The 19,312-nt window shown below is 37.3% G+C and overlaps 1 long non-coding RNA gene across 1 annotated transcript in view; it reads right to left on the bottom strand.

Moving 5' to 3' along the window:
• LOC106019413 (uncharacterized) overlaps positions 1-19,312 on the bottom strand; it is a 207,306-nt gene that overhangs the window by 148,522 nt on the left and 39,472 nt on the right. The window contains exons 5-7 of the long non-coding RNA XR_011812149.1: positions 11,116-11,205; positions 9,735-9,778; positions 7,507-7,634 (exon numbers count right to left, since the gene is read on the bottom strand). This is a non-coding gene — a long non-coding RNA (uncharacterized lncRNA). The remainder of the gene's footprint in view (positions 1-7,506; positions 7,635-9,734; positions 9,779-11,115; positions 11,206-19,312) is intronic.

Here is a 19,312-nt window from a genome sequence, read left to right as displayed (position 1 = left end):
TCAAAGTGATCTAGGGAAAGTAACAATCTCTTTCTATCTTACTTTCCCTGGTGTTTTTTGTTTTTTTTTTTTTTTTTGAAAAGGATACTTACAGTACACCAGTTAAAAAAAAAAAAGTTACAACAGGCATTATTTTACTGTAGGAAGGACAGAAGGTTGCCTGGCTTTGGTACCAGGTTTATACCAAAATAATCTTATCTTTACTTAAAGAATATTAACACTCACTCTGTACATAACTTTCAATAACTTGGGTTTCATTGTGGTTCATAAATCACACATACACTTCATAAAACTGACATATGTTGAGCATACTGATACTGTGTAGTGTTTCCATGCTAAACACCAGTTCTGACCAAAAAAGAATAAGTGTGAAGGACATATTGGAAGACAAAGGCATAGGAGACATTTTATTTCCCTAGCAATAATTCCCAGATAATATTACCAGCAGTGAGAAATAATTCCTACTTAAAGATAGTGAAACCTTTAGATATTCTCTTATTTAAAATAGAATACCGAACACAATTCTACATATGTTTAGATAAATACAGGTATTCTGGCTCTATATCAATTTTTCTAAGATAGTGTAATCAAATTTAGCATGGTCCAAAAAGGGAAGAAAAAAAAAGAAAGTGTATTTCTCCTTATAGAATGATTTTTTCTTCTTGGGAATATATCAGAGAGAGTCTCTTCTTCCCCTCCCCCATGAAAAAGCCCATGAGACTGGAGAAAAAAAAAAAAAAACAAACAACTAATAATAATAATCTCATGTATTAGATGAGCCTGCCACTCTCAAAAACTTTAAGCATCAGTTTTGGAGTGTCTGGGAGCATACAGCCTGTGTCCTTTCTTGAAAAGCTCTAGGGCAATTTAAGGTAATAGAGCTGGAATCCATTTATACAGATGGACATTTGCATCCATGAAGCTGTTCCAAAGCCATACAAGTATCACTCTATACTATAAAATAAAGTTGGCAGACGACAATTACTAGAGCAAGTTGCACTGAAGTGAGACCTATGTCACATATTGCTTATGCATTCAGCATTAGCATAAATACATTAATTGAGCTTTCCCCATTAGCAGAAGCAAGTAGCTGCTGTTCTACTCTAGCCAACCCTTTGTGCAACACTGTCAATTTGGACACCAACAAAATAGTTCAAAGAATAATAATTAAATATGCATTTTTAGAGTGTAAAAAGAATTAACTACTTTTACCAAGTTTGGTTTGGTTTTCTATACCTCCTGTAAGACTGACAGGTTAGTGTGATAAATGATGAATTGCCACTCCATACTGGCTGCATTTGCTGTACTGTATCACAATTACACAAACATCTGTGCATTAAAACTTCACTTTCCTATTGTGGGAAAAATCTTCCATTGTAAAATGAAAAACTCAGGTGGCTATGAAAAGCAGTTGGTTTGGTTTTATGTACATACAGGTTTGCTGAATGTCTGCCAGTGGCTGAAAAATCCATAAGGATTCTTTGAGACTAATGTATTTTACTTTATCACTTCATTCACTGTATTTTTTGATCTTTCTATAACTAAGTATTAATAGCTCTTTTTAAAAAGTAGCCCAACACTTTAAGGATACTTTAAAAACAGCTGTGAGAACGTACACAATAATTATAAAAGCATATTGAAAGTTTTTAAAGGCAATATCTAGTAGCATTGCAATACCATTGCAATTACCAAATTTCTCACAAGCCTCTAGTAATTTTTTCCATCAAACTCAATATTTGGTTGGACAAGCACATATACTTAAGCAGATATTTTGTCTTAAATCAAAGTTTTTAAAGACATTAGGATGAAAGAAGACTGACATAAAAGCGTTAAAAATGTGACCTAACTTCCTGGAAATATAAACAAATATGCCTAACTGTAGCCAATTATGTAAATCAGCTCAACTGCTTTTTGACCGTCAGTGTGTCTTTGCTAATATGCCCAATCCAGAAAGTTAGATAAAACATGTTAGAAAACTTGTCAGCATGCAAGTGGTACAGACCACCACAACTTTAATAACTCTATTATTATTATTATTGTTTATTATTATTATTATTAATTATAGGGGCATGTAGAATTTCCGTGGGTCTAGATTAAAAGATAACTGGCACACTTACCATTCCTTTGCTCCTATCATCAATGGGAGTACTGGCAGGAATTAACTGAAAAACTAGGTAAAATAAATTAATATCAGGGCATAAGGCCTTGATTTTTACGGTTTCCAATCATTATTGGCATGCTTAGAGGTCAGATTTTGGCACTGTCTAGTCCTAATGAAACTACAGATACAATTTCTCTTTGTTAATTTAGCTTATAAAATATAAAGCACTCTTGATTAATGCATCCTCATCCATAATCATCACTGAAAATGTAAATATTTTGCTGATGGCTGTCTCTGCTGATGATCAAAAGACGCTAAAATTGACATCTTATTTTCACCACCAGACCAATGAAAGAAGAGCAAATAAATTTTCACCATAATGAAGTGTGACAAGAAAAAATAGAGGGGAACAGAAGTATGTAAGCATTGGTATTATGGAATAACTCAACTACTGAATGAATTAAAGCCAAAAATCCTCACATCTGAGGAACACCAATATGATTAATAAAAGATTAAATAAATTTATAAGATCAGAATACCACACTTGATTCAAGATCAAAATTGCATCTGCTTAACAGAGAAGGAGATAGCAGAGGCATTCCTGTCCAGTTGTGTGGCTTTTCATCAAAAAGGACATCTGAATATTTTTGATGGAGTCTTCTAAGGGAAAGCAGAACTGCATAGCAATTAAATTAACAGCTTTGGTAACAGATCAACACTTGCTTGTGACAAGTAATTAAAGACAAGAAATCTGATAGCATCCTCTCCTCTTCAACTTTACTCTTTGGCACGCCTTTCCCCTTTACAACAACTTAGTTTTAATGCATAATAAACTTTTTTTTAGAAAAAAATAGTAAAAAAAAAGAAAAAGAAAATGAGCAGTCACAAATTCAGTGAAACATAGCTTTTTTTTTTTCCCTTCAACCAAAATTGAAAATTTATTTTGCTTAATTCGGGAGCCTTTGAAAAATCTATTTATTTCACTTTTTTTCCCCTTTTAATCTAGGTCAACATTTAAGCAAAGAAAAAACAATGGTGGAGTAAACAAGGTAATTCTGAAAATGTCCAAAAGATTTTCCAAAAAAAAAAAAAAAAAAGCAAACATTGTCTTTCAAAACAAGAAATCCACACCAAACTATACTTTCTTTCCAAGCCCTAGAGACAGAGGTACTTTTTTCCCAGGCACCCTGACATTCTCAGTTCAACCTATCGTCATGAATAGATGTTCTGCAGAATCACAGTAGGACTGCTAATCTGAACAGACATCCTGTGCATGCAAACAAATGTTTCGGTGCTGTTCACATCAGCCTGCCAACACCACAGCTCTCCCAAGCACAATGGCTCAAGCAAGCAATGAAACCCAAGTTGCTCATGTTTCACACTGCAATCTTCTCTCTTTCTGTATTTGACTTTTGCCAGCTGACACTATCATTTTGCAGCCACTATGGCGATGAGCCATGCTGTTCTCTCTCACACAGATATTCGTCTTTTAGTCAAACTTCACAGGGGTATGCATTGCTTTGTACATCTTCCCAAGCAGGCAAGAAAGCTGCCAGAAGCCATGATCTTCTTTCAAATGTATGCATTAATGGCAGGAAATGCTCTACTAAATGATCCCTTATTAAAATGCACTTCATCATCATACACTGTTCCTCTGCTCACAGTTGCATTTTCCCTAGCACACAGGACCCCAGTTTGTCACTAGAACCTAAGTATCAAGTCTTGAATGTGTAACTACAGTCACATACAGCTAAGACCTGGGAATTCTCTGGATGTGTCAAATACAATCCAGAAGAACTGTTATCCTGAAATAAGCAAAGGAAGAGAAAATGTTAGCTATTTACTTATTAGCCAGTTGTGGAAAAAAAAAGTTTGTGCCTCTTTGTGAAGATGCTTTAGCTTTACTTATCATGGCACAGGAATTTGTTTAGCCATACCAACACCATTTCTGTAATATGCCTCCCTCTTGAGCCACTAAGAGCCAAGAATTCAGCTCTGGCCCTCACTGTAACCCCAGAGGCATAAACAAGATCCTAAAATATTATGAAATATGTCCATTCACTACCTTCTAAATCATTAAAAAACAAACAAACAAAAATCAATACAAAAGAAGGAAAGAAAGAAATAAGGAAAGAAAGAAAAGCCAAAACTCAGAGGCACTACAAAAACACATGCCCAAAATGCTGGCAGGAGTTGTTTACAAGAATTCCAATCTAGAAAATATCTTGCTTCATAAAAATGGCCCTATCTACACAGGTTAAATGCATGTGCAAAGCACTCTGAATATGAAATATACTAACTTTGAATGACACTGATCATCATAATGTACTTCTGCATAGGATGTGCAGCATCTTCTGGAAGAGCAGCTTAACAAGATTGATGCAATTATAAATTTCTGTGCAGTGGAACTCAGGTTATTTTGCATTACATTAATTTATTTTTTAATGTGTTTTCCTCTTTTGCTTCCTCTGCAGGCATAGTTATTGTAGTTATTTTCTGCATATTCTAATTATTTTCTGCAAATGGTTCATTATACCGTGCTTAATAACTCAGAGGACCTGGCAATTTTAGTAACAAATATTTTTAATTCTTAAGCATGACATAAATGAATACATGCACTCCTCAATATATGCATTCCTTCAAATAAGTCAAAATGCAAAGTGCTGATCTGCACTTGAATGTATTTTTGCTTCCTCTCTCCCATTGTGCCTTTTCTCTCTACATAGTACAAAAGAAGAGGCAGAAACCACAGAGGTACAGCTAGATTTCAAATAACCATGTTTACAAGTTGCACACAAATATACACACCAAGGTTCATGAATGTACTGCTGTTCTGGCTGGCTTCTGGTAGTTACTGCAAGAAAGCATGGCTCCCAAACTACTTGAAAGACCCACAAACTCTTTTAGTACTACTGGAGCCCAACTGCTTTTCTTTTTAAGAAACAGCACTGTTCGTGTACAAGGCAAACAGTTTTGAGAGTCTAATCTATTTCATTAATAGCTGGCTGGGAAGCAATTAATGGTATGCCTACCATAGGCATCAAAAGTTCAGGGAACATCCATGTAAATCCTTCCCAAGCATCTTCACTCCTCCCCAAAATATTGGTACTTTGGACCTGTGTAAATCCCCTAGGCTAGCACTGAGCAGCAACATTTATTGAGACCTTTCTGGAGGTAAATGTCACAACTGCAGCCTAGCCTGTACTTTTTACTACTTTTCAAAGAAAAGATGTTCAGTTCTTACAAAAACCTGTAACACTTGGTATCTTCTGCTTCCTGTAACGAGGTATGAGCCCTACCAGTTCCAAAGATCAATTTTCACCAGAGTGTGGGTAGTTAGGGTCTGGCGGCCGGAAGATGTCGCACTGTACGGAAAGGTGAAGCCCCTCCCTTGATGGGACAGTAGCGTGTGGTCTGTGATGTAAGCAAGCGGAAGTGACGCTATGGGCCTCGGGTATATAACACCATGTGACTCGACAATAAACGCCATTTGCCATCCACCACATTGGTGTCTGTGAGCCGATGGACCAAGCGGCCTGGGGTTGGTTGCCGTGCCATTCCTGAACCAGGTCGCCACTGCCCCCTGAAGGCAACACCAGAGTAAAGAAAAAAGTATGAAAAACAGTAACATTTCACTTGTTTATCACTTTTAATCTACAAGATGCACCTACACACATAGACCCCTCTAACATGTTCTCCAGTAAAGTAAAATTAGTATAACAAAGGTAGGAAGTGAGTAGAGAACTGAAGCATGGGAATGGGCTTACTAGCAACTGAGGAAACAGCCACTGCAGTTAAGAAACCACTACCAGCATGGAGCAGTCACAAGCCTGAAATACAGGTATGAAAGAAATGTCCTGTCAAGCAGGATACCGCTAATCTGTGCCCCTGTCTGATGTATCTAACAGAAATGCTCCTGCCTTGCTCTTCGCAGAAGCAGATGATGCACCCTGAAAGTATTCATGTATAACAAAGCCTCGTGCCTTTGAACCCTGGAACTTTCAGTGGTTTCAGTAGTTTCTTTATCTTGTGTTCCCCTTCACTGTCTCAAACTGAGCTATTGAGGCTGGCAGTGCAGTGTGTCCTAGCCACTTGCTGGCTCTCAGTAATTCCCAGCTATTGACATCAGGTCTGGGATTTCTTTGGATGACTACAAAGATTTAAGAATTTGTATATAGCACCACTAGCACTGAATGAGGATTCTGCTTCTGGATGTCACGTCTCAGAATTGTGTTGCCCCAGCGTGCAGGGAGTTTACATCATTAAAATTGCATGCCTGAAAAAGTTAATACATCCTCCTGGATAAAGAACTAGGCAGGAATTCTCTTTTTTTTTTCAGGTTCCAGAGGAAGGGAAGTGGAGTGTGATTAATCAAAATGTGACAATTAAGCAAAATGGAAACTTTTCCTAAAAACATATTAATTTTGACAAACTGTGTTAATAAAGGAACACCTGACCAAAATTGCATCAGGGACTACGAAGCAAGAAGGCTTGCAAGGCTCCAGAGTTCTCAGCTTTTAAACCCATAGCTCCCACCTTTCATATGAATATTTTTCTCAAAGTCCAGACTACTCTAGCTCCTTACTCCTAATTTTTCAAATGAAACTTCCCTACTATTAAGAACATGTTGAAAAAGCTTTGTTGAAGAAGAAAAAAAGTTCTATATAGAAAGTACTAAGAATCTGGGATTTTTCTCAGTGCATATTACAAATGGTTGCTGTTTAGAATGAACCTGATATCACATAATATTCATATTTCTCAAAGGAAGTAGAAAGTTAACTGCCTAAAGGGGAAAATCCCCAAAACACTTTTTTTTTATTATTGTCAATTCTAGATGATAATTTTTAGCTTCACTTTCTTTATCCCATATGGAACAAAGCTTCTGATTTCTTGCAGTTTTCCCCAGTCTTTTAATGCTTTTTCAACTATTTTTAGCAAAAACATATCACATCTAACTATTCAAGCTAATGGCATCTTCTTCTTCCAAATGTGCCTCTGTGAAGACACTGGTGTCCAGAGACAAATACCTTTAACTCAAATGCCTTCAAAAATACAGTGGGAGAGAGGGAGAATGTTAAGATTTTAATCCTTTTTGATGTTAATTCCATGCAATCAGTACAATCCTATCTGTTCTGTTTAAGGTAGTTTACTGTGCTGTCATCAGAAAGTTTGCCATTCTATTATAATTCTTTGTTTCTTTAAAGCTGGTTCAAGTTATTTAATATCACACTTACTACATCTCTTCCTTAACTGGCAAAAAGAGTATACTTATGGAAATAAATAAATAAATTAACCCTTTCCCCTTTTTGGCAACATCACAAGATGTTCCAAAAAGCTACTTGTGCTGCAAAAACACAATGTCATTTTACAAGCCTCTTTGTACCTTCACATACCATTTCACCTACCTCATTTCTACCAGCTGATGCCCTGGTGATTTTGCAGATGGCTATGTGGGCAGATGGACTGGAAGTTCATACAATAAACATGCAGCAAAGGAAAATCCATGGTTTTGCACGGCTTCAATTACCAGGATCTGTAGAGATGTCAAAGACATGCTATTCCCCATTTGGCAATATGCTTTGATTGCTAATTAATGCAAACAGCTTGTTGTCTACAGTGATACACAATTACTTCTCAGTGACCAAATGGCTTACAACAATTTCAACAAGCAGTTCAGGAGCCAAAAGCATTCCATAACTAAAATGCTAACACTAAGCTTGTGTATTTTTATTTAAAGATGTAATATTACAGCCATCTGGAAAACTGTTTATTTAATAACATCCAGCAACATGGTACTTGACACCTGCTAACTGGCAAGTTAACAGCAAAACAGGTAACCAAAGGTATGAGTAGGTCCAACATTCAGGGCTAGGGAGGAAGAAAGAGACAATGACTGACATAATGGCTTCTTTTTTGGATGACTTATTTTTAACAAAAAAAAAAAAAAAAAAAAAAAAGGAAGGAAGGAAGGAAGGAAGGGAGGAAGGAGAGAGAGAGAGAAGAAAGAAAGGGGGTGAGAGAAAGACAGAATAAGAGTCCAATAAGAGTCCAATTTCTGTGGAAAATAATAGTGTGGGGTGGGAAATCAAGCACTAGAAAGGTATTTTACTAAAAAAAAAAAAAAAAAAAAAAAAGAAAGAAACAAACAAATCTCTTCTTCCATCTTTCTTATCTTTCTTTGAGAAAACAGACGAGGGGTTAGAGCTACCAAAATGAAAACTTGACAAGAAACTAAAGCATGGATTTACTACAAGCTCTGCAGACCTACCAGTGATGCCATTCTGTGAGAACATGGGTTCTTCTTCCTCCCCAGCACACATCAAACTACAGAGACATTCAAACAAGCTTAATAATTTAGGGCTGCTCCATGAGGTAGTACATGAATGCTAATTAACTTTCTAGATACTTTTCCCTTGAGGCCAAGCATTTTCTGAAATGGCCTCCTTGTAGTAAACAACTGAAAACCATCCTTCCAAGTGCATGATTCATGTTCTGTGCTCACAGCCCTAATGGTGTTCTCACACAGAAATCTTTTTACAGAATGAGGTGGCCAGAAAAAATTATATGGCACAAAACAGAGTGTGAACTGGGATTTCCATTTGATGAAAACATATTTAGGATCTAATGTACAGTGCATCTGTACGGAAATTATGCCAACAACCAAGGTAGATGAAAGAAACGCAGCTAGGATTTTAGGTTACATTTGCTAGAAGGGTTTAAGTCTTTAGAGAACACACCAACAAACAGCTTCTCTTTGCATTGCTATCATGTCACATTTAGTCTTTAAACACTAAAAAGAAACTTCATAAACTGCAAATAAAAGTAAACAGGCCAACATTACTGTATTTAGACTTGTCTCAACACCAACACTCTCCACTAAAGAAAAGCATTCCTGAACTACTCCAGGTTTGGGAATACATTTTGTCTTGAAGTCTAACACTTTCTCTAGAGCCAATGTAAGAACAGACCAGGAGGGTTATTTTACTACCACAGCATCTATCTTCTGATTCGGGACGGATGATGGCATGGTGGGATACTTCAAGGTGAGTTTGATCTCCACTAATATTTGGCATTACAGAATCAGTAGAGTTGTAGAAGATGACTTGCATTTTCCTTGAAAAGTAAAACCAGGGGACTAAACATTGATGGAGACTCTAAGAATTTCCTCTCCACTTCAGCTAAGCTTCATTTCTAAGGCTTCAGTCCAACAGCCCAGCCAGAGCAGTATGCATTACTTCAAACGACACGGAACACAAACAGCTTGTAAAGATTTAGATGGTGTTTTTCTTAATTAATTAATTAATTAATGAGATCTTTTTCTACCTCAAACTCTACTATATTTTTTCAATTACAGATTTCCCCTGTAATATATTGAAACAATGCTGCATATTTTTAGACTTGCAGTTCTGAACACAGAATGGGAAAATTGATAGTTGAAAAACAAAGTATCCATTTGGATGTATTTACTTTGAATATTAACGTCATACTAGAAGATGTTTAGAAGTTCAGACTAGACAAAAATGCTGGAAGCCCTTATCCTTTCCATAGATCACCTTACAACTGCACATTAACAGTAATTGCCATGGCTGTCATGCTGTTTTAGTTTTGCATTAAGGCTGGGATTCATACATACCTTCTGCTTCCAAGACCACTGCCCGTCATAGTGACATAAAATATCTGCAAGACATATAAGCACTGATTTGCGTGGCTCAGCCATGTACACAACTGTATTACATACACAGATGTAGTTTTAAAATACTGCTCAAACAACCATCATGCAGGGAGAAAATGCAACATTGCATCCTACAAAGGAAACAATCTGCTTAATGTAATTCTAATCCTCCTTACCTGCTTCCTTCTACTGCCATAAATGCTTTCTCTATTTCCTGTTAATAGACCCCCATCACTTTTTACCTGTTACTGATGCCTTCATCAGTACCTCCCTGCTACTTCAAGTACCACATTTCCAGTTACCTTGTCAGTAGAGCTGAGCCTTTTTCTAGTCTACCCACCACCCTTTTGTTAAAAGCATTATTCCCTCCCTTGCTGTCTCATTTAAACATCTAAACTGACAGTCTTTTAGGTGCTCTGGTGGCAGCTTCTTAAGAGATTGAGGCCTTTTGTGTGTCAGCCCCTGACACACACAATCTACATGTAGCAGAGAAGTGACAGACAAAAAATCTCTTAAAAATCAGAGAGAGAGCAAGAGAGAAATTTGCAGAAAATAAAACTGTTCTGAAAACATGGCTCTTCTCTGGAAGTGGGGTTGCTGGCTCTCTTGAGGTAATATAGATATTTGGATTGCCCATAGAATCAGCTTATAAACAATCCGAAGGACCACAGATCTAAAGCAAGCATAAAGGAGTTTTAACCTTAAATGTTCTTGTTTCTGAAGGCATTTACACTGTGAAGGGTGTTCCCTGTAATTTCCTTGTGCTACTAGAGCTGCATCAACAGGTGGCAGAAAGGAAAACAGAAATGTCACTCAAATTATCATAAACTGGAAGAGAGAGAAAAATCTTTGGATGCCATGACAAGTCCAGTGAACTGTTATGCAAAGATTCTTTTTGAGGAGTATGAGATTGATCTTTTACTTGTTTGGTAACAAAGAACTCAAGCAGCTCATACACATTACCTGCTTCTGCAGGTAACAGACACTAAGAACAGATACAGGCGTTACTGAAGGAACTTTTACTTTATTAAGTTCCTAGTATCAACAGTACATAATGAAATAAACCAGTCAGAAGAAGAATGATGATGCCAACAACTCCATAAGAGCTATTCTTGTCAATGGTAAGCAATTTGTGACCTTGCCTGATTTACGGCCGTTGCTATTATTCCCTTTTAAGATCATACTAATATGACAGTTATGATCTTTCCATGTATTATCAGAAATTATTTTTAGCTATTTCTTTTAATAAATACGATCACTCAGATAAAGGAATTAAGAAATATATTAATAATATTAATTAAGAATTATTACTGAGTTAAATGTATTTTTTTATCTAACTCACCATTCTAGACAAAGCTCAGATGTTAGAAATAATAGATGATATTCATACAGCTTCATTGCTGTTACAGGTGTCAAAGGAGGCAGCATTTCCCTGTACAAGAAAAAAACAGCACTAATTACAATAAAATATTATCTAAAAAGATAAATTAAAAAAAAAAAAATCTAAAATAACTAGAAGTCCCAAGCTCAGCATACTTACAACTCAGAATATTAAGAGTATTGGAAATTTTCTGAAAAAGTATCCATAGCACATAATTCAAATATGTTTTGGAGCTTGAAGTGGAACTTAGTCTAGCATTCACTATTAAGAAGTAGATACTTACGACATTGATCATGGAGAAAAGCCTGTCATAGTCACTAAGATATAAAAAGAAATAAATAATGCATTTGTTGTTGATCAACAAATTCCCTGGCTTTTTTTTTTCCTTCCTTCTCTTCCCTCTGCTTGGCAGAAATGGGAATCAACAGGGAGAGAGAACAGAAAAGCACTCTGCTTTCTCCCCTTCCTCTCTATTTGTTAATCTCTCTCCCCTGCAGCATTCTTTTCTCATACACGTTTTCTGTCATAGGCATTTCTTTCCTACTTTTGAAAATTCATATTGAGAGCTCTTTTCTCATCTAAATTACTTTGTCTTCTTCTTGAATCATTGTAAGGTTCACTCTCACAAATATCTTCCGTAAGTCTAGCATTTATCTTGTTGACTGAATTTTCTCTATCACGCAGCAGGCTAGCTATGACTTGGCTGCCATCACTGAAATGTGGTGGGACCACTCCCATGACTGGAGTGCTGCAATGACTGGCTCTTCAGAAGGGACAGGCAGCACAGAAGGGGTGGTGGTGTGGTTCTCTATATTAACATGTTTTGAACTCGAGGCTGAGACTGGGAATGATAAGGTTGAGTCCCTATGGGTTAGGATCAGCAGGACGGCCAACAACGCAAGCATCCCGGTGGGGGTCTGTTACAGACTGCCAAACCAGGATGAGGAGACAGATGAGGAATTCTACAGGCAGATGGAAAAAGTTGCAAAATTGTCAGCTCTTGTCCTCTTGGGGGACTTCAACTTCCCAGATATATCCTGGAAATGCAGTACACCTCAGAGGAAACAGTCTAGGTGATTTCTGAAGAGTGTGGAAGATAGTATCCTGATGCAGCTGGTTAGTGAGCCTACCAGGAGAGGTGTCCCGCTGGACCTTCTGTTCACAAACAGAGAAGGACTGGTGGGAGGTGTGGTGGTCGGGAGCTGTCTTGGGCAGAGTGACCATGAAATGGTAGTGTTCTTTATTCTTGGCAAAGTCAGGAGGGGGACTAGTAAAACTGCTGGCTTGGACTTCTGGAGGGCAGACTTAGAACTGTTCAGGACACTGGTTGGCAGAGTCCCTTGGGAGGCAGTTCTGAAGGGCAGAGGAATCCAGGAAGGCTGGGCACTCTTCAAGAAGGAAATCTCAATGGCGCAGGAGCAATCTGTCCCCACGTGCCCAAAGATGAGCCAGCATGGAAGAAGACTGGCCTGGCTGAATTGTGGCTAGAGCTTATGAAAAAAAAAAAAAAAAAAAAAGGGTTTATGATCTTTGGAAAAGAGGACAGGCCATTCAGAAGGATTATATGGATGTTGTAAGGATGTGTAGGGAAAAAATTAGAAAGGCTCATCTGGAGCTCAATCCGGCTACTACTGTTAAAGACAACATGTTTTTATAAATACAGTAACACTAAAAGAAGGACTAAGGAGAATCTCCATCCTTTACTGGATGCAGGGGGAAACTTAGTGATGAGAGATGAGGAAAAGGCGGAGGTGCTTAATGTCTTCTTTGCCTCAGCCTTTAGCGGCAATACTGGTTGTTCTCTGGATACCCAGCACCCTGAGCTGGTGGAAGGAGAGGGGAGCAGAATGAGGCCCTCACAATCTATGAGGAAATGGTTGGTGACCTGTTATAGCACTTAGATGTATGCAAGCCGATGGGGCCAGATGGGATTCACCCGAGGGTACTGAGAGAACTGGCGGAGGAGCTGGCCAAGCCACTTTGCATATTTATCAACAGTCCTGGCTATTGGGGGAGGTCCCAGTTGACTGGCAGCTGGAAAATGTGACACCCATCTACAAGAAGAACCAGAAGGTAAACCCAGGAAACTATAGGCCTGTTAGTTTGACCTCAGTGTCAGGGAAGCTCATGGAGTGGCACGTGAAAGGCAACCAGGTGATCAGGTCCAGTCAGCATGGGTTTATGCTAAAGGCAGGTCCTGCTTGACAAATCTTATCTCCTTCTATGACAAAGTGGTGTGCTTCATGGATGAGGGAAAGGCTGTGGATGTGGTCTACCTTGACTTCAGTAAGGTTTTTGACACTGTTTCTCACAGCATTCTCCTCAAGAAACTGGCTGCTAATAGCTTGGACTGGTGTACACTTTGTTGGTTTAGAAACAAAGGGTAGCCAGGCCCAAGGAGTTGTGGTGAATGGGGTTAAATCCAGTTGGAGGCTGGTCACTAGTGGCATCCCTCAGGGTTCAATACTAGGCCCAGTCATCTTTAACATCTTTATTGATGATCTGGATGAGGGGATCGAGTGCACCCTCAGTAAGTTTGCAGATGACACCAAGTTGGGTGCATGTGTTCATCTGCTCAAGGGTAGGAAAGCTTTGCAGGAGGATCTGGATAGGCTGGACCGATGGGCTGAGGCTGACTGTATGAAGTTCAACAAGGCCAAGTGCCGGGTCCTGCACCTGGGGCACAACAACCCCAAACAGCGCTACAGGCTGGGAGATGAGTGGTTAGAAAGCTGCCTGACAGAGAAGGACCTGGGAGTATTGGTTGATAGTCGGCTGAATATGAGCCAACTGTGTCCTCAGGTGGCCAAGAAGGCCAACAGCATCCTGGCTTGTATAACAAGCAGTGTGGCTAGCAGGGCTACGAAAGTGATTGTTCCCCTGTACTCGGCTCTTGTGAAGCTGCACCTTGATTACTGTGTTCAGTTTTGGGCCCCTTGCTACAAAAAGGACATGGAGGTGCTTGAGAGAGTCCAGAGAAGGGCAACGAAGCTGGTGAGGGGTTTGGAGAACAAGTCTCACGAGGAGCAGCTGAGGGAGCTGGGCTTGTTCAGCCTGGAGAAGAGGAGGCTCAGGGGTGACCTTATTGCTCTCTACAGGTACCTTTAAAGGAGGCTGTAGTGAGGTGGGGGTTGGTCTGTTCTCCCACGTGCCTGGTGACAGGACAAGGGGGAATGGGCTTAAGTTGTGCCACGGGAGGTTTAGGATGGATATTAGGAGGAACTTGTTTACGAAAAGGGCTGTTAGGCATTGGAATAGGCTGCCCAGGGAAGTGGTTGAATCACTATCCCTGTAGGTCTTTAAAAGATGTTTACATGTAGAGCTTAGAGATATGGTTTAGTGGAGGACCTGTTAGTGTTAGAATCACAGAATTGTCTAGGTTGGAAGAGACCTCAAGATCATCAAGTCCAGCCTCTGACCTAACACTTGGTCAGAGGTTGGATTAGATGATCTTGGAGGTCTCTTCCAACCTAGACGATTCTGTGATTCAATATGATTATTACTATTATTTTTTTATCTATAAAGATTCAGTTCCTTATTTCTCTTATTTATAAATGGAACCCTTACTGAACCCAAAATTTATCTCAATACTACATTATACCATGGATTTGCTCTTTCTATAATTCATAATAAACATCAAAATTTCACATCAACTAAAAACTGTAGATCATACTGTCAACTTTTGTTTATATAAATATGTATACATTCATAGTTTAGCATTTATATCTGCAGCTTTGCTTTTTCCAAAAGTGATTCAGAACTAAGAATCACTAAAGATTAAAATCAACATCTTAGATATTCCAGCTCCAAATGCCTTAATTTTCCTGGTCTCTCAAAACATTATTTTTAATGAAAATTTCTATACCTATATACAAAAAGTTGTTGATATCTGTGAATGCCAACTTCTATGTAAGTTTGCTGTAGACCTTAACAGCCTACAGCCCATTTTATGAAACTTCAGGTTTTAAGTATTCTATTTGTCTTGCCATTGTACTAAATTCTCTTCCAGTTTGAGCATTCTGCCCTGCCTCTCCAAGGAAAACTCCAACATGCCCAAAAACTGCAGAAATCAACTAGTTTTTTTCACAGATACATGAAAAAGAAGTGAAGTGGACCTCTTAAGTGTGCGCTACTGGCAATTTGAAGGGATTTTTCACTCTCAGGAAACACTCAACTTTTTGAACTATGAACCACGGTAGTATTATCCTAATAATTTTAATAAGCACTCTAATTTTTTTCAATACAGACTTTTCCTTGAAATACTTCCATTTCATAAGTCTTTTAATTTCTTCTCATATATTTTGATACCACTGCTTCCTACTGAGCTAGAAATTTCTTGTTATTCACATATAGGCTGGGTGAAAATATTTAAAATCTATTAAGAGATAAAAATAATTGCATAATAGGCATTAAATAGGTTATTCAATCATTATCATTCAACCACTTCTATGATTCTTTACCTTATTACAACTTATTCTGTTTCAGAAAAAAAGAATCAATTCTTTCATGAAACAATAATCAAGAAAGCCTGCAAATCTGTATTGAACAAACTGGTCTTTTTATCTACCTTTCCATAAAATGAAATTATTTAAATGATTGGATACAAGTGATCACTGAAAGCATTCCATAGTTTCTTTAAGTCTGTAATCATCCATGTAATGGGTTTAGGAAGTTTAGATTGATGGCTTTTTTAAAAAAGGGGATTAAATCCCTTATTGTTGTATACATTAAAAGACAGCACTTAAATTCCAGTATACTGCACATATCATCAAAGAAGTTAACACCAGACATTCTTCAGCTAAAAGACATTGTATTCTTGTTTTCAACTATTACTGAAAATTCTGATATATTCTACAATGATATGAAATGGGGCAGTCAGAATTTAAAGACTACCAGTAAAACTAAAGTATTCGAAGAAGTCTTGAATTATTTTTCAGACAGTTAGGCTACTAGAAACAGGACTAAAGTTCTATCCATAGTCAAAAGCCAAGAACTGTATTATGCAACACCTTAGTCATCTGTAACATGTATTGTGCTGAGCCATTCATCCAAGAATATCTTCTGCCTACTTTAGGTGCAAGAATTAATTTAACCTCTGCACTAGCTCATTTCTCCCATGATTGCTAGCCTTACTAAAAAAAAATTAAAAAATAAAATAAAATAAATTAACTTTATGATGAGAATAAATGTGCATTAGGGAGAATATAAACCCACTTCCACCTTAAGGCTGATATACAACACTAAAGGAATAGAGTTTTTCAATTTTGAAATTGCATCCTAAGTTGAAGCATCTTACTTACCATTAAAAGGTAACATATAAGTATTGTAGGTTCAGCAGCAGACATTTAAATACCTTACTGACAACCTTTTATTCCCTTAATAGACTTTTTCATTGTAATGGCCAAAATCATTATGAAGGAATACACTCTGGGAGTCAACGGGTGTTATTCAGTATCCTTCAGTAGCCTTGTCTAATACTTTATCTCTCCACAAATCCTCTTTTGAGAATATAATTCTTTATTCATTTGGTGAGAACAAATCAGTCTCTTCCACAAAAGCCATAGTACAGATACACATTAGAACTTCAGATACAGTACAGTACAGATACAGTTAGAACTTCAAAATGCTTTCCAAGCAAATGCATGCTTGCACAGGACAGTATCTTCACAGTACTGAAAAGAGGAAACAATGTGGGTCAAACATTTACAGGTTTGTGCCATTATGCATTACTATCAATAAAACATCCTGACTAAGCCAAGTTGACTTGGCAATATCCAGTTGTTTTTGTATTTAGTTACAGACACTAGTATTATTATTAACAAGTGCATGGCTATGACTACACCGCAAGGGAATACTGTTGACTGTGTAAGGGACATCAGAAATTAAATTCTTTATAGGATTGAATAAAACTCTCTATGCACTTTGAAGCCTCATTCTGAAATCACATGAAGTGAGATAGATCTCATACTTGGTGATAAATTTGAGGGGAGCTTGAAATAACAGTTTTGGATCTCTATACATAGAAGCAGGGGAAAAATTTGACTTCAAATAAGTTTAAGTATTTTTCTAACCCCAGAGACTTCAGGGCTGAACAAGTATAGAATTCCTTCCCATGTCCATGTCCAGCATGTATGTGCTGAACAGCTTTTGACTCAAGAACAAAAGACTACTTCAGTATCTGGCAAACCAGCACTGCATTCAGGTGAACAGAATAACTAAAGTAAATGAATGAAATCTGAGATGCAGATCTATTCTCTATTTGTTGAAGCTAAAAGCAACTTAGTTTCAAGTCACTTGATGAGATTTGTTCATGTAGTGATTACATCGCAGCTAAACAGAAATAACAAATACAACAAACCAAATTGAAGTCACCATCATAACCAGGTCAACAGAGAACAGTTAAGCAGCCCAAATGCCACAGAAATTACCATGTGAAACAATGTTAAGGGAATGATGAATTTAAATGTCAGGAGGTATTTTTTCTGCAAAGAAGTAAACAAAAGTTCAAAATTAATACCCCCATGATTTTCTGATTCACATTATTCAATGCAAGATAATTTACTCTCATGTTAGGCGAAAATTAAATGGACTTTTCTGATTTTTTCCATAAACTGTAATTCTTTCAATTTCAGAGATATTGGAATTATCTTATTTTGAGTTTTCTGCTGTTTGTGATTTCCATCCCACTAGCAAAGAACATTGCTGGATTGTTTGGTTCTATAGTAAACCTTGAGAAAACCATGCAGATTTCTGGCAGAAAGTAATCTGCATTGAGACAGAAGTTCAACATCTCTGATAAATTTTCACAAAATTGTTTTACTCTGATGAATCAGTGTTTACTAATAAAGTATGTTTTATCCTAAAACTCAAAATCAGGAAGGGACCAAACATTTGACATACTCCCTTTATATACAAAAGGATGTATGTTTTAAAACAGAAAATTGCCTTACAATAAAGTCTTCATAATTTGTTTATAATTACCATGGATTCTAACATTCCATCTCCATAGCATACAGTTTTCCATACATTGCACAATATAATGCTAGTGCTCACAAAAGAACATTCAGATTCACCTTTCAATTTTCTCCATTTTTTCTTTCTTGTCTCCCTAGCTTTCTGATGTTTCTCTTAACTAATTTGCTGGAAAAGTAACTTTCTGCTTGCTATTAGTCAGCATACACAAACACTCTCTAAATTACTAATTCGCAATACTCAACACAGACTTGTACTGTCACCTTATATTCCAAAAGATAAGGTGTGGTGGGAATAATTCACTAGACATTAAAATCATCTCCATGAGTAGAGGACATTCACAATTTCAGACATGTACTAAGTTCCTTTACATTTTTCAAAGTGTCCCAGGTGTTCCCTCTAACAAGGACTATATAGAATTTAAAACATCAGAGACGCTGAATTCCTGGGTCTGCAGTGATATTTTCTAAAGCTACAGACATTAGCATAAAAAGCCACATGGAGGGAAAACAGAATCATCAGAGTTGAGGTTAAAAATAAGAAGCAAAATTTTCACAAGAAGATAATTAGACATTAGTCTACCTCACCCAGGGATGAGATGAGTTTATTTTAAGATTTAACTTAGACCTTCTCTAATAGGTATGTTCTAGTCAAACCATTGAGACAGCTGCAAGCACCACTGGGTGAAATCTCCCTACAGGTTGCTGAAGAATGATGGACTAGCTGATGACGGAGGAGTCCCGTGATCTTAAATGTTTGGAATTCACATTATTGTTGCAAATAAAATCACAGAATATAGTGCTATTTGGTTCAGTGTGCAACTCCTCTGTAAAGCAAACATGAATTTCTCATCTCCAAGTCTACTTTTTTATTTTATGATAAGAAATATAACATTACATTTCAACATAACCAGGTAACATGAGTAAGTGTTGCATCACATTCCTTCCAGTGCTTTGGTGTGTCCAAAAAGTAATAAGCCAAAGGCATTTTAGAGCTACTGAAAAAGTATAAATCTTCTCTGCCACTGTAGGAATTCTCCACACAGTATGAATAAAGCTGTAGTTCAATTAAATCAATAGAATTATTACTACTGATCTCATTAGATCCATGAATATGTGTTTGACAAAGACAAATAAAAACAACACAAAAACAACCACAACAATATCAAAGAAAAAATCTTTGAAAA

Source organism: Anas platyrhynchos, chromosome 11 (genome assembly GCF_047663525.1).
Source record: "Anas platyrhynchos isolate ZD024472 breed Pekin duck chromosome 11, IASCAAS_PekinDuck_T2T, whole genome shotgun sequence".
NCBI lineage: Eukaryota > Metazoa > Chordata > Aves > Anseriformes > Anatidae > Anas > Anas platyrhynchos.
This window is presented reverse-complemented; position numbering and strand designations above follow the sequence as displayed.